A 9,734-nucleotide genomic window follows, 5' to 3' on the forward strand; every position below is an offset into this window, starting at 1 on the left:
TACTAACCTTGTTTAGTGTCCTGCGGACTTGGTTTCATAATCATCAGGTTGGAGGTCCCCAAAATACGGTTGGACAAAAATGCAGTTACATTCCGTTTTGTGGTCAGAGATAGTTGGACAGACATGTGAGTTGTGCTTTCTTTTGCAGCTAAAGGTCCTACCAAACTGCCATCAGTGTCAGAGGAATTACTTTGGCCATTAGAAAGAATGTTGTGATTAGATAAATCATTTATAAGTGCACTTAAAAGCAAAGACTTCAAAATTCCACAGTAATCTTATTGAAAGTTTTGTTGCAAAAAGAAAAAAATAGTTTATAAAAGATACCTAAAAGAAATGCCTATTATGTCATGGCTTTACAGACACCCCAGTAATCTAGGAGGACCCAATATAAGCCCTTCCCAAAGTTAAAAAGACTCAGAGATTTTCTGGAAAACTGCTACGTTAAAGATTATTGGAATTGTTCACTACTGCCAGGTGTAATTACTGTTTGTCCTGGCTGAAACCTGACAAGATATTTGGAAAGATTTAGCAACTTACAATCAGAAATTCAGCCAAACTGGAGGCTGATACTCTGAGCCTGATAGGAATTTTTTCCAGGCTTTCTTCCTTAAATTAAAATAAAACTAATCACCTAGAGGGAAAGAAGCAAATTATGGATGCTGTGGTTGGACAGGTAGATCAACCTATAATGTTGTTTAAGTTGCAACCCAATTTTCAAGGAATTAAGAGCAACTGTCCTTAAAAAATCCTTGCAAGACTGGAAATGCAGCTCTACAGGCAGTTCAGATTCCACCCATTTCCTCTTTCTCAAAAAGCTTGTAACCTCTCTGGGAACTGTTATCTAGCTCATCATTAATTCCTAGACTGAAGAAAAAAAAAAGGAGAACAGGGGGAAAAAATGGCCATAAGAGCACCCTTGTCAACATCTAGCATCTTGAGTGTCTTCTCCACAAATATTAGTAGAAAAAGTTTAAAACAAAATTTGGATTCAATTATTCTTTCATAACTAGTGAGCCTTATATTACTTTAGCTGATTCATGACATTAATTTTAAAACAAAAGCTGTGGAGTCTTGTGTATGTGTGTCTATATGTGTGTTATATGTGTGTAATATTTTCCCTCTGGATGGTTTAATTTCTAAAAGAGCTCTATTCAATTGGCTGAAAGTAAGTGCTTATATAAATTATTTCTAAATGTAATAGAAACTAACCCAAATGTTTTTCAAGCTAACATAATATACAGTCATCTTTGGTAAATGAAAGCTTATTGAAGTATGTTGGTTCAATTAAAATAAACTTGTTTTCAGAGTTATTCACATTGGATATGATACAGACATTATCTCTGTTACAAAACTGGTTAGCAAAAATAATAACTTAAAATTATAGGTAATTTTGTCTAATGTCTTATGAAGTTTTGCAGGCAATCTAAATAATTATTAGGAACAAGTAAACTAAATAGATGTGAAAAAGATAAAGTGTTGGGTGAATTTTTAACAATAATTATGTGTTATGGTATATGTACTTAAAATGACTTCAAGACCTTTTGATAACTTGAAACCTTAGAGTTTTACTAAATTGAATTAAATGGTAAAGTTTGTCGAGTATCAAAATCATTTCCATGTAAGATATAATGTTAGATATTAATTACTAAACATAGATTTATCTACCCTTGGCTTTGTATTATAGAGAAACCAGAAAAATACTTGGATTTTATTGATAAACATGTTCTGTGCCACACTGAGAAAATTTCTATACAGTATTTGTGGATCTGCCAATCCACAAGATGTCAATATATAAAAAAATAAGGAAAGTAAGATGTACGTTTTAGTAAAGAAGATTTAAGGAATAAAGATATTTTTGTTTATTTTGCTAACAAAATTAAATTTGTCCTAAAGTACTAGGAGGGAAGAAAGAAGGCATGGGACAAGTCCTGAATGTAGAAAGAAAGTTATAGGTTTGTGGAAGAGGAATCCTGAGGAAAGAATTTTGTGCATGGTCAAGATAAAAATAAATTTAATTAAGTGAATAAGTTTTAGTATCAAAAGTAAGCTAGTGCAAAATTAGAATTTGGTTTTCTCTCTCTTAAGAGAATAATTTTCTTGAACGTTTACTCTGTTCTTGATAAAGAGATTATAAAAGGTTTTTCTTTATTTTTGAGCAAGTCTACCTAAAAGACAGAACTTCTATGTTTTATCAAAATAATTTCCTGTGTTCTGAAAGGCTTAAATCTCTCTATTGAGAGAACTTAGGGATTTAAAAAAGTGTTTTACTCTGTATCTTTGCCTTTAACATTTCTGTTGTCACTTTGGTCAAATGGATAACTAAGCATTGTTTCACAGTGAGCATTGTTTCCTGTTTGACCAAATGTTTTAAAAACTTTTGATATTTTGGGATGCAAACTTCCTGAAAATTTAAACTTTGAGAATTTCAAATGAGGCCCTAGGGCTTCTCAAAGAATTTGTTCTCTCTTTCTATTAAACAAATTAGGCTTATTTGGCATGTTGAATCACATGGGAAGCATTGTCAAATAAATAATGATAAACCTTTTTAGATTATACTGTGTGGGTGAATGTTACCGATATAGTGTTTTAAAAATCATACAACACTCCTAAAATTCTGATCTGTCCTGGCTGTCAGCCATAATTCTAGTTATTATCTTGAAGTGCTGTATGTCACAGAAATAACCAAGTCTCTTTGTCAATTGCCCTTTTTGAGTCTTTTGTCATTTGCACACAGTTGTGTTTTTCTCTGATATTTTTGCAGATGTATTTCATCTTCAGAGAGATTCATGGGAAGGATGCTGATACTTACTTTAGAATAAAGTTTCTGATAAGCTTTCAGATTATAAGACTGAGTTGGGTAAGAAATTACAGAACTCTAATGGAGAAACTTATGGCCTCACAAAACTGCTAACAGAAGATTACGATCAAGAATAAATTACATGGAACTGGATGAGCTGATGAAGATGATTACAATTTTTATGACTTTAGAGATTTTGCTGATTTTTACTGTTTTACTTTTTCAGATTGAAGGAAACTTCTTCTCTTTTCTCCTAAGTTAGCTATGACTTATAGCAATTTGGTGAATTATACCTTTGTAAGCAGAATAGAAACATATCTTTTCCTCCCTACCTGATCCCTCCAGAATTTGGAAACTCCTGATGAGTGAGTATTCTTATTTTCATGACACTATAGTTATTTGCATAAGTTCAATAAGAATCTGATTTCCTTATAACAAGACACAATTGAAAACATTGGTTGTATTACTGAGGCTTTGACTGGAATGTCATATTTGAGAGAAACATGCATAGACTCAGACAGCTTTGAGGAACAAAGATTGACCTTATGAAACAAAGCTGTGCCTGGTACCTTGCTTACAGGGTTCCCATCAACCTTATCTGGTGAGTAAATAAGATCATCACTTCCCTGGCAGGTGCAAAATATCCTTTAGGATATTTGGGGGAACCTCAAGAGAAGAGAGGAATTCACCCAAATCTATAGGTATTGCAGATGGAGTCTGATGACAAGTCCTTGGCTTGGCTTTGCTGGCCTCAAGAGGTCTTTAAAGTTCAATCTGAGATTACTTATAAAAAAGTTCCGGTAAAGCAGATTTGAAAGAGCCTATGTGATCAATTACTATTATTGCTGTACTTATGTAAATAATTGGGCCAAGATAATGGAAAGTAGACTTATTTTGCAAACCATTAGTCTTTTTTTTTTTTTTTTGAGAAAGATTAGCCCTGAGCTAACATCTGCTGCCAATCCTCTTCTTTTTGCTGAGGAAGACTGGCCCTGAGCTAACATCTGTGCCCATCTTCCTCCACTTTATCTGTGGGACATCTACCACAGCATGGCTTGCCAAGCAGTGCCATGTCCGCACCTGGGATCCAAACTGGCGAACCCCAGGCCGCCGAAGCAGAATGTGCAAACTTAACTGCTGCACCACCAGGCTGGCTCGCAAACCAATTAATCTTAATTTGGCTATCTTTGGTAAAAAGGAGGTTGATTTTAGAGAGAAAAACTATGTTTCAATAGAAAGCATAGTACACATTTGTGGATTTTAGGTTCTAGTTCTGTTGTCTTTGAGGTTTTTGTTTTTTATCTGTAAACTGGACTGGATCCTGAATTCTCCTAGTCTCCTCAAATGTCTGGCTACAAATCTCCAAACTAACATTTTCAATTTTTTCATTTGGAATCATTGAGAACTGAAACCACTCTTTTTCCTGAAGCCCTGCAAACTGAGGCTGGACAACTTGATATAAATTTAAGAGAGATTCATGCCTGTTGCTGCGTAATCCACTCAGAAAGATACCTGAACACCTGAAGATATCATCGAGGCTATTTCAAACTGCAAAAGATGCTGCGATCCTGACAGCTAAAAATATTCTTAACTGGCTATGCTTTGGGCTCAGAAACAGGTTTATAATTTGCTCCAACTATCAACCTTGTTTTTCTAGAAATGCTTCTTACTAAATACCTGGTTACTCCCTTACATAATATAGGCCTAACTTTCAGAGCCCACCTTCATCATCACCTTACTAAGAGACTGGTTCAGAGAGATGGAACAACCTATACACCTTGTCAGTAGGAAGAATCCAGAGTGGTTCTTGACCTATAGCCTTCATGATTGAAGAATGAACAATAAAAAGGAGGAATTTGTAACCACAGACCTACTAGGATCAGTTCGACTGATCCCATCTTATCAACAGAGAATTAAGAGTTGTTTTTCAGGGGGCTAGCCCTGTGGCTGAATGGTTAAGTTCGTGCGCTCTGCTGCAGGCGGCCCAGTGTTTCGTTGGTTCGAATCCTGGGCACGGACATGGCATTGCTCATCAAACCACGCTGAGGCAGTGTCCCACATGCCACAACTAGAAGGACCCACAAAGAAGAATATACAACTATGTACCGGGGGGCTTTGGGAAGAAAAAGGAAAAAAATAAAATCTTTAAAAAAAAAAAGTTGTTTTTCGGGATTTGAGAGTCCCCCGCCTTGTCCAGTTCAGGCCAGTTGAGACCACTAACCCATCAACTTGGCCTGTGCAAATGTCTGATAAGTAACCCTTTTGACACCAGAGGGCTGAAAACTCCACCGTCAGATCATGCTAACACCACTGTTTTGTGAACATATATCCTATGAAGAGCCATGAAGCTTGACTACTCTTGTGCAGATCACTAATTATCTCACTTCTCACTACCACCAATCATCTATCTGCATACTTCAGACCGCCTCACCCTTCATCCTATAAATTTTGCCCTAAGTCCTGGATTGGGGAGACAGATCTGTGAGCATATGCCTCCTGTCTCCTTGCAGATTGATTTAGCAATAAAGCTGTTTTCTTTTCCCAAAATCTGATGCTGTGATAATTGGCTTTCTTTTACATGCATCAGGTAGGAGAATCCCAATTTTATGTGGTAACATTTTCATACACTTATTTGCCATTTGTATATCCTCTTTGGTGAGGTGCCTGTTCATGTCTTTTGCCATTTTTAAATCAGGTAAAAACATTTCAAGAGGAATACAATCCAAGAGAATGTATTATCAATAAACTCTCACTAAAAGGACTTTGATAGGTCATACTTCTGGAAGGAGAAAAATCATCTCAGAAAGAAGGTCTGAAATGCAAGAAGGAATTACAGAATTGCTGTTTTACACAGGATGATGTTATCTTCTTCCAGAAATTATTTGCTTTACTTCTAGCAAGCGATTAGGGTAGTTTATCATCTTAATTTAGTCTGAGATACAGTTGATTGAAAGTTGGGTTTTGGTTTTAATGGACTGATCTATTTTAAGTTAGTTCTTATTCTTAAAGTATAATTCTTCAGGGGTCCCAATGGAAAGCCTGGAAGTATTTACAGGAACCCCTCCTATTTGGTGGGCCTTGGACTCCAATTTTTATTCTTCCATACTCATAACATTGCCTAAAATTCTGCTTTATCAACAGTCCCTCAGCCACAGCTTTTCTCTCAGCATCTCAACCTCTAGACCACTGCTTACTAATCACTAAATGCCTCAAGGCAGAAATCTATGCCAAATGTCAGGCTCACTGCTAAGCTTTCCTGTTCTCCAGGACTTTAGTCTCTTAAGTCTTCTTGGCCATGTTAGCTTTGTGTTTTAAATAAATTTGAAAAACTATCCGGCAGCTTTCCTAATTGTTCTTAGCTAGAGGGCTAGTCTGTACCAGTTGGTTTCCCATAACCTGAACTGAAACCGTCCTTCTGGCTTTTGCAGAGGCCAGAAAGGTAAATTGAATGGGAATATGATAGGGACCACCACTTGCATGTTTCAAGTTTATCACGGTGGCAATCATGCAGGGATACAGTATTGCCTTTCATTTACTATCTTCAGCAGGGTCAGGGTAGTTCCAAGGCCTTCCACTTGATCATTACTCCAAGAATTAGAGAACCAATATGAGGTTTCTCCCAGGTGCTAAGAATGTTTAGCCTATTTATACAGTAAAGAACTAGACCAAAAATCTTATGCCAAAGGTCCATTTATCACTTGTCTTATGTAAATTCCATTCTAACCAGAAAATCATGATGGCATTTGGTTTGCCAGGTGTCAGTGTCAGCTCAGACCTCATATGCATCAATCTTTGAAAAGTCTAAGTATTTCCTTTACCAGTGTATGATTATTCTGACAAATGGCTCTAGGTCGCTTTGGTAAAGAATCAAAGAAAGTTTATTGCACATACATGCAGCAGGATTGCAGGGTCCTCCTGTTTGATTAATGGACACTGGGTTTATGAACTGCCTTACATCTGTGAGATGGATGAAAGGCCTGATTCTCCATTGTGTTGGCTAATGTCAGGCCTCTACACATAAGCTCTTGATTTTATCTGACTATATATACATTGAATGGCAGGTTGATTGATTATCCACTTCTCTTGCCTCTAGGAACACTTTACTATATTAGCCACCACTATAGATCCCTGAGGGTCAGAGATCAAGATACTCTGATTGCCACGATAGCCTTGCTGCTCATTGTAGTAATTATGTCCACTTTGCCTCTGATGGTTAAGCACTACCAACCTGGCCTTTGTCATTCTAGGGATCCCATCTTGCCCACTGATATTAGGGAGCATCAATGCATCAATGGTAGCATCCCTCACTCACCTTCAACCCAGCTTACAAAGAACATCCACTACTTTATACATATACATATACATATACATGGCTTTATACATATACATGGCTTTGCAATGATGCCTATTTCTCTTCACTAGGGTGTCCCTTGCTGTGTTAGTGAAAGGGGCATTCTCTGTGCCCTCCAGGGAACATAGTCAGATAGTGGGTTCTCAGATCATACACAATAAGTCCATTTAGTGTTCCCATTTCCCTGAGCTATCTGCTCTCTTCTTCAACACTATGGAAGGGAAGATCTGGCATCTCCATTTCATATTCTGACCATCATCAGAGTCAGGCTTCAAAGAACCATTCCAGCAAACTCTTAGGATCAGCTCTAGATGTTCTTACCAAAACATTAAATCCTCAGTCATAGTGAGTAGCCCTCCTATCAATGAATTCAACCCCACCCAACTCTGTATTCTTGTGGACTAACAGCCTTAGGATCTTCCCTGCCCTGGATTCTGACAGTACATATTAGTGAGCCCCTGCAAGGCTTATACTTCCCTGCCAAGACTGTATGTCAGTTGTGAACTATTGCCTCTCAGCTTCAAACCCACCTTCTATACTCTGCTGGAACCAGGATTCTGCAAACCAGTTTCTCCTTTGCCAGCTGATTCTCTCTTAGGATCTGTTAATAGGGGGTGCTAGGCCAGGAGGCTGGAAGAAGAAGGGACTTGCTCCTTCCTGTTTGCTCCCCATTCCTTGTTTTTGTTTTCTAGTCCTCTTTTTCATGTTCCTATTCCTAATCCTAACGTTAACCTGGCAGCAGCAGTTTGCTCCAGTAGCAGCAATTGATCACGGTTTGCGGTTTTTCCACCATTTATAGAACCAACCTTAGCACACTTCATTTCCCTCTGAGACCCCAGCACCAGCCAACCAGCACCCCCTTAGATATCTGGATCCCATTCCCATAGGATCCCTTTTCTGAGCTCGGAAACACCACCAGCAGCCAGTGGAAGACCAGTGCCCCTTCCACAAAGGTTTGAGTTCCAGGTCCACAAGTTCCTTCCTCCAAGTTTCTGAGTTTTAATAATTTCAACCTCTTCCCTTTGATCCCAGTTATAGGGCTGGGAGCTGCTCCCCACAGTTCCCACTTTCATAATGTCTTATTGTTGCCTTTCCAGTTTTCCAATATCTGCTTAACAATTATTTATATTCAATTCTCTCTATTACGATAACTGGTATAGTTTCTAGCTCCTGATTGGGCCCTAATTGATACAGGCTGTTCTGAGATCTGACTCTGATTATCGGTCTGGAGGCAATGAGGGGTGTTGAGGGAGGGTAATGAGGAGAATAATGTCATCTTGTGAAGCACATGTTTCAAGAAAAATAATTATTCTGTTTCCAAGCAAGGAGAAGCTGCTCTACTCTGACAAGGCAGAAAGGCCTGCTTCTGCTGGTTAAGGAGGGCTCAGAAGAATTTTGGGTTTCAAGAGTCTCAGGTTTGGGGGCCGGCCCCGTGGCCGAGTGGTTAAGTTCACACGCTCTGCTTCGGTGGCCCAGGGTTTCACCAGTTCGAATCCTGGGCACAGACATGGCACCACTCATCAGGTCATGCTGAGGCGGCATTCCACATGCCACAACTAGAAGGACCCACAACTAAAAAAATGCACAGCTATTTCCAGGGGGCTTTTGGGGAGCAAAAGGAAAAATAAAATCTAAAAAAAAGAGTCTCAGGTTTTCCCACCCACATGTTCCTATCCCACGTCTCATAGTCCCACCCTTTCCCTACGAGGGCCCCAACTTTGACATAGAAGAATGCCAAAGGTGCACAACTATCCTCCTCTGAAGCTCTACAAATACATGCAAATAATCAGATCCTGAGCCTAATTTTCAGCTCAGTCCGCCCTGTGGCTGCAGGAGATAAGGGTCTCCTTTAAAATTGCCATAGAAGTCTTCCAACATTCGGAGCATACCTTAAATTGAAATTCGATTGCCCTGAGCCTATCATTCTCTTTTGGTAAGGTTTCCCATGCTGTCAGAAGAGTCATTGTACTCTGGAATCTGTGTAATTGACATGGTTCCCATATATCCCAGCCACTTTATCTTCCATTGCCTTGCTCTCCATCTATTCTTCATCCAAATTAACCAGAGTTAAAAGCTTAAGAAATTGAAAAGCCACTGCATGCTAGAAACTATTGCCAACCCACATGTTCTCAGCAATAGGTTCCTATTATATTAAGAGATGAGCAATCCAACTTCAAAATTTCATTCCAAGGGCTTTTTATATCTGATAATAACTGTCATAGCCCAGGTCTCCTCAGAAAGCAGAGCCTGAGGCAAAGATTAAAGTGTTGACACTTCATTTGGGAGTTTAAGCCTGGATTGGTGAGGATGAGGATACAAGGAAAGTGAGGCAAGAAAGATGTGTAACAATGTGTTGTGGTACATTACCACACTGGCCACAACTTCACGCTGGGGCATGAGGAAACAAAGCAAGTCTCTCAGCAGGTATGTTTGCCTGTCACAGGAATTTCTCCAGAAGTGTTGAAGGGAGAAAGCATACCTTAGAACGGTGCAAAGAAAGGGCGAAGGAGTGGGGACTGGAGATACCAGCCTCCCTTTTCTCTCCCTCATCCCATTGATCAGGGTTCACTCCACAGGAGCTAACTG

This window comes from Equus asinus, chromosome 9, assembly GCF_041296235.1.
Source record: "Equus asinus isolate D_3611 breed Donkey chromosome 9, EquAss-T2T_v2, whole genome shotgun sequence".
Lineage (NCBI taxonomy): Eukaryota > Metazoa > Chordata > Mammalia > Perissodactyla > Equidae > Equus > Equus asinus.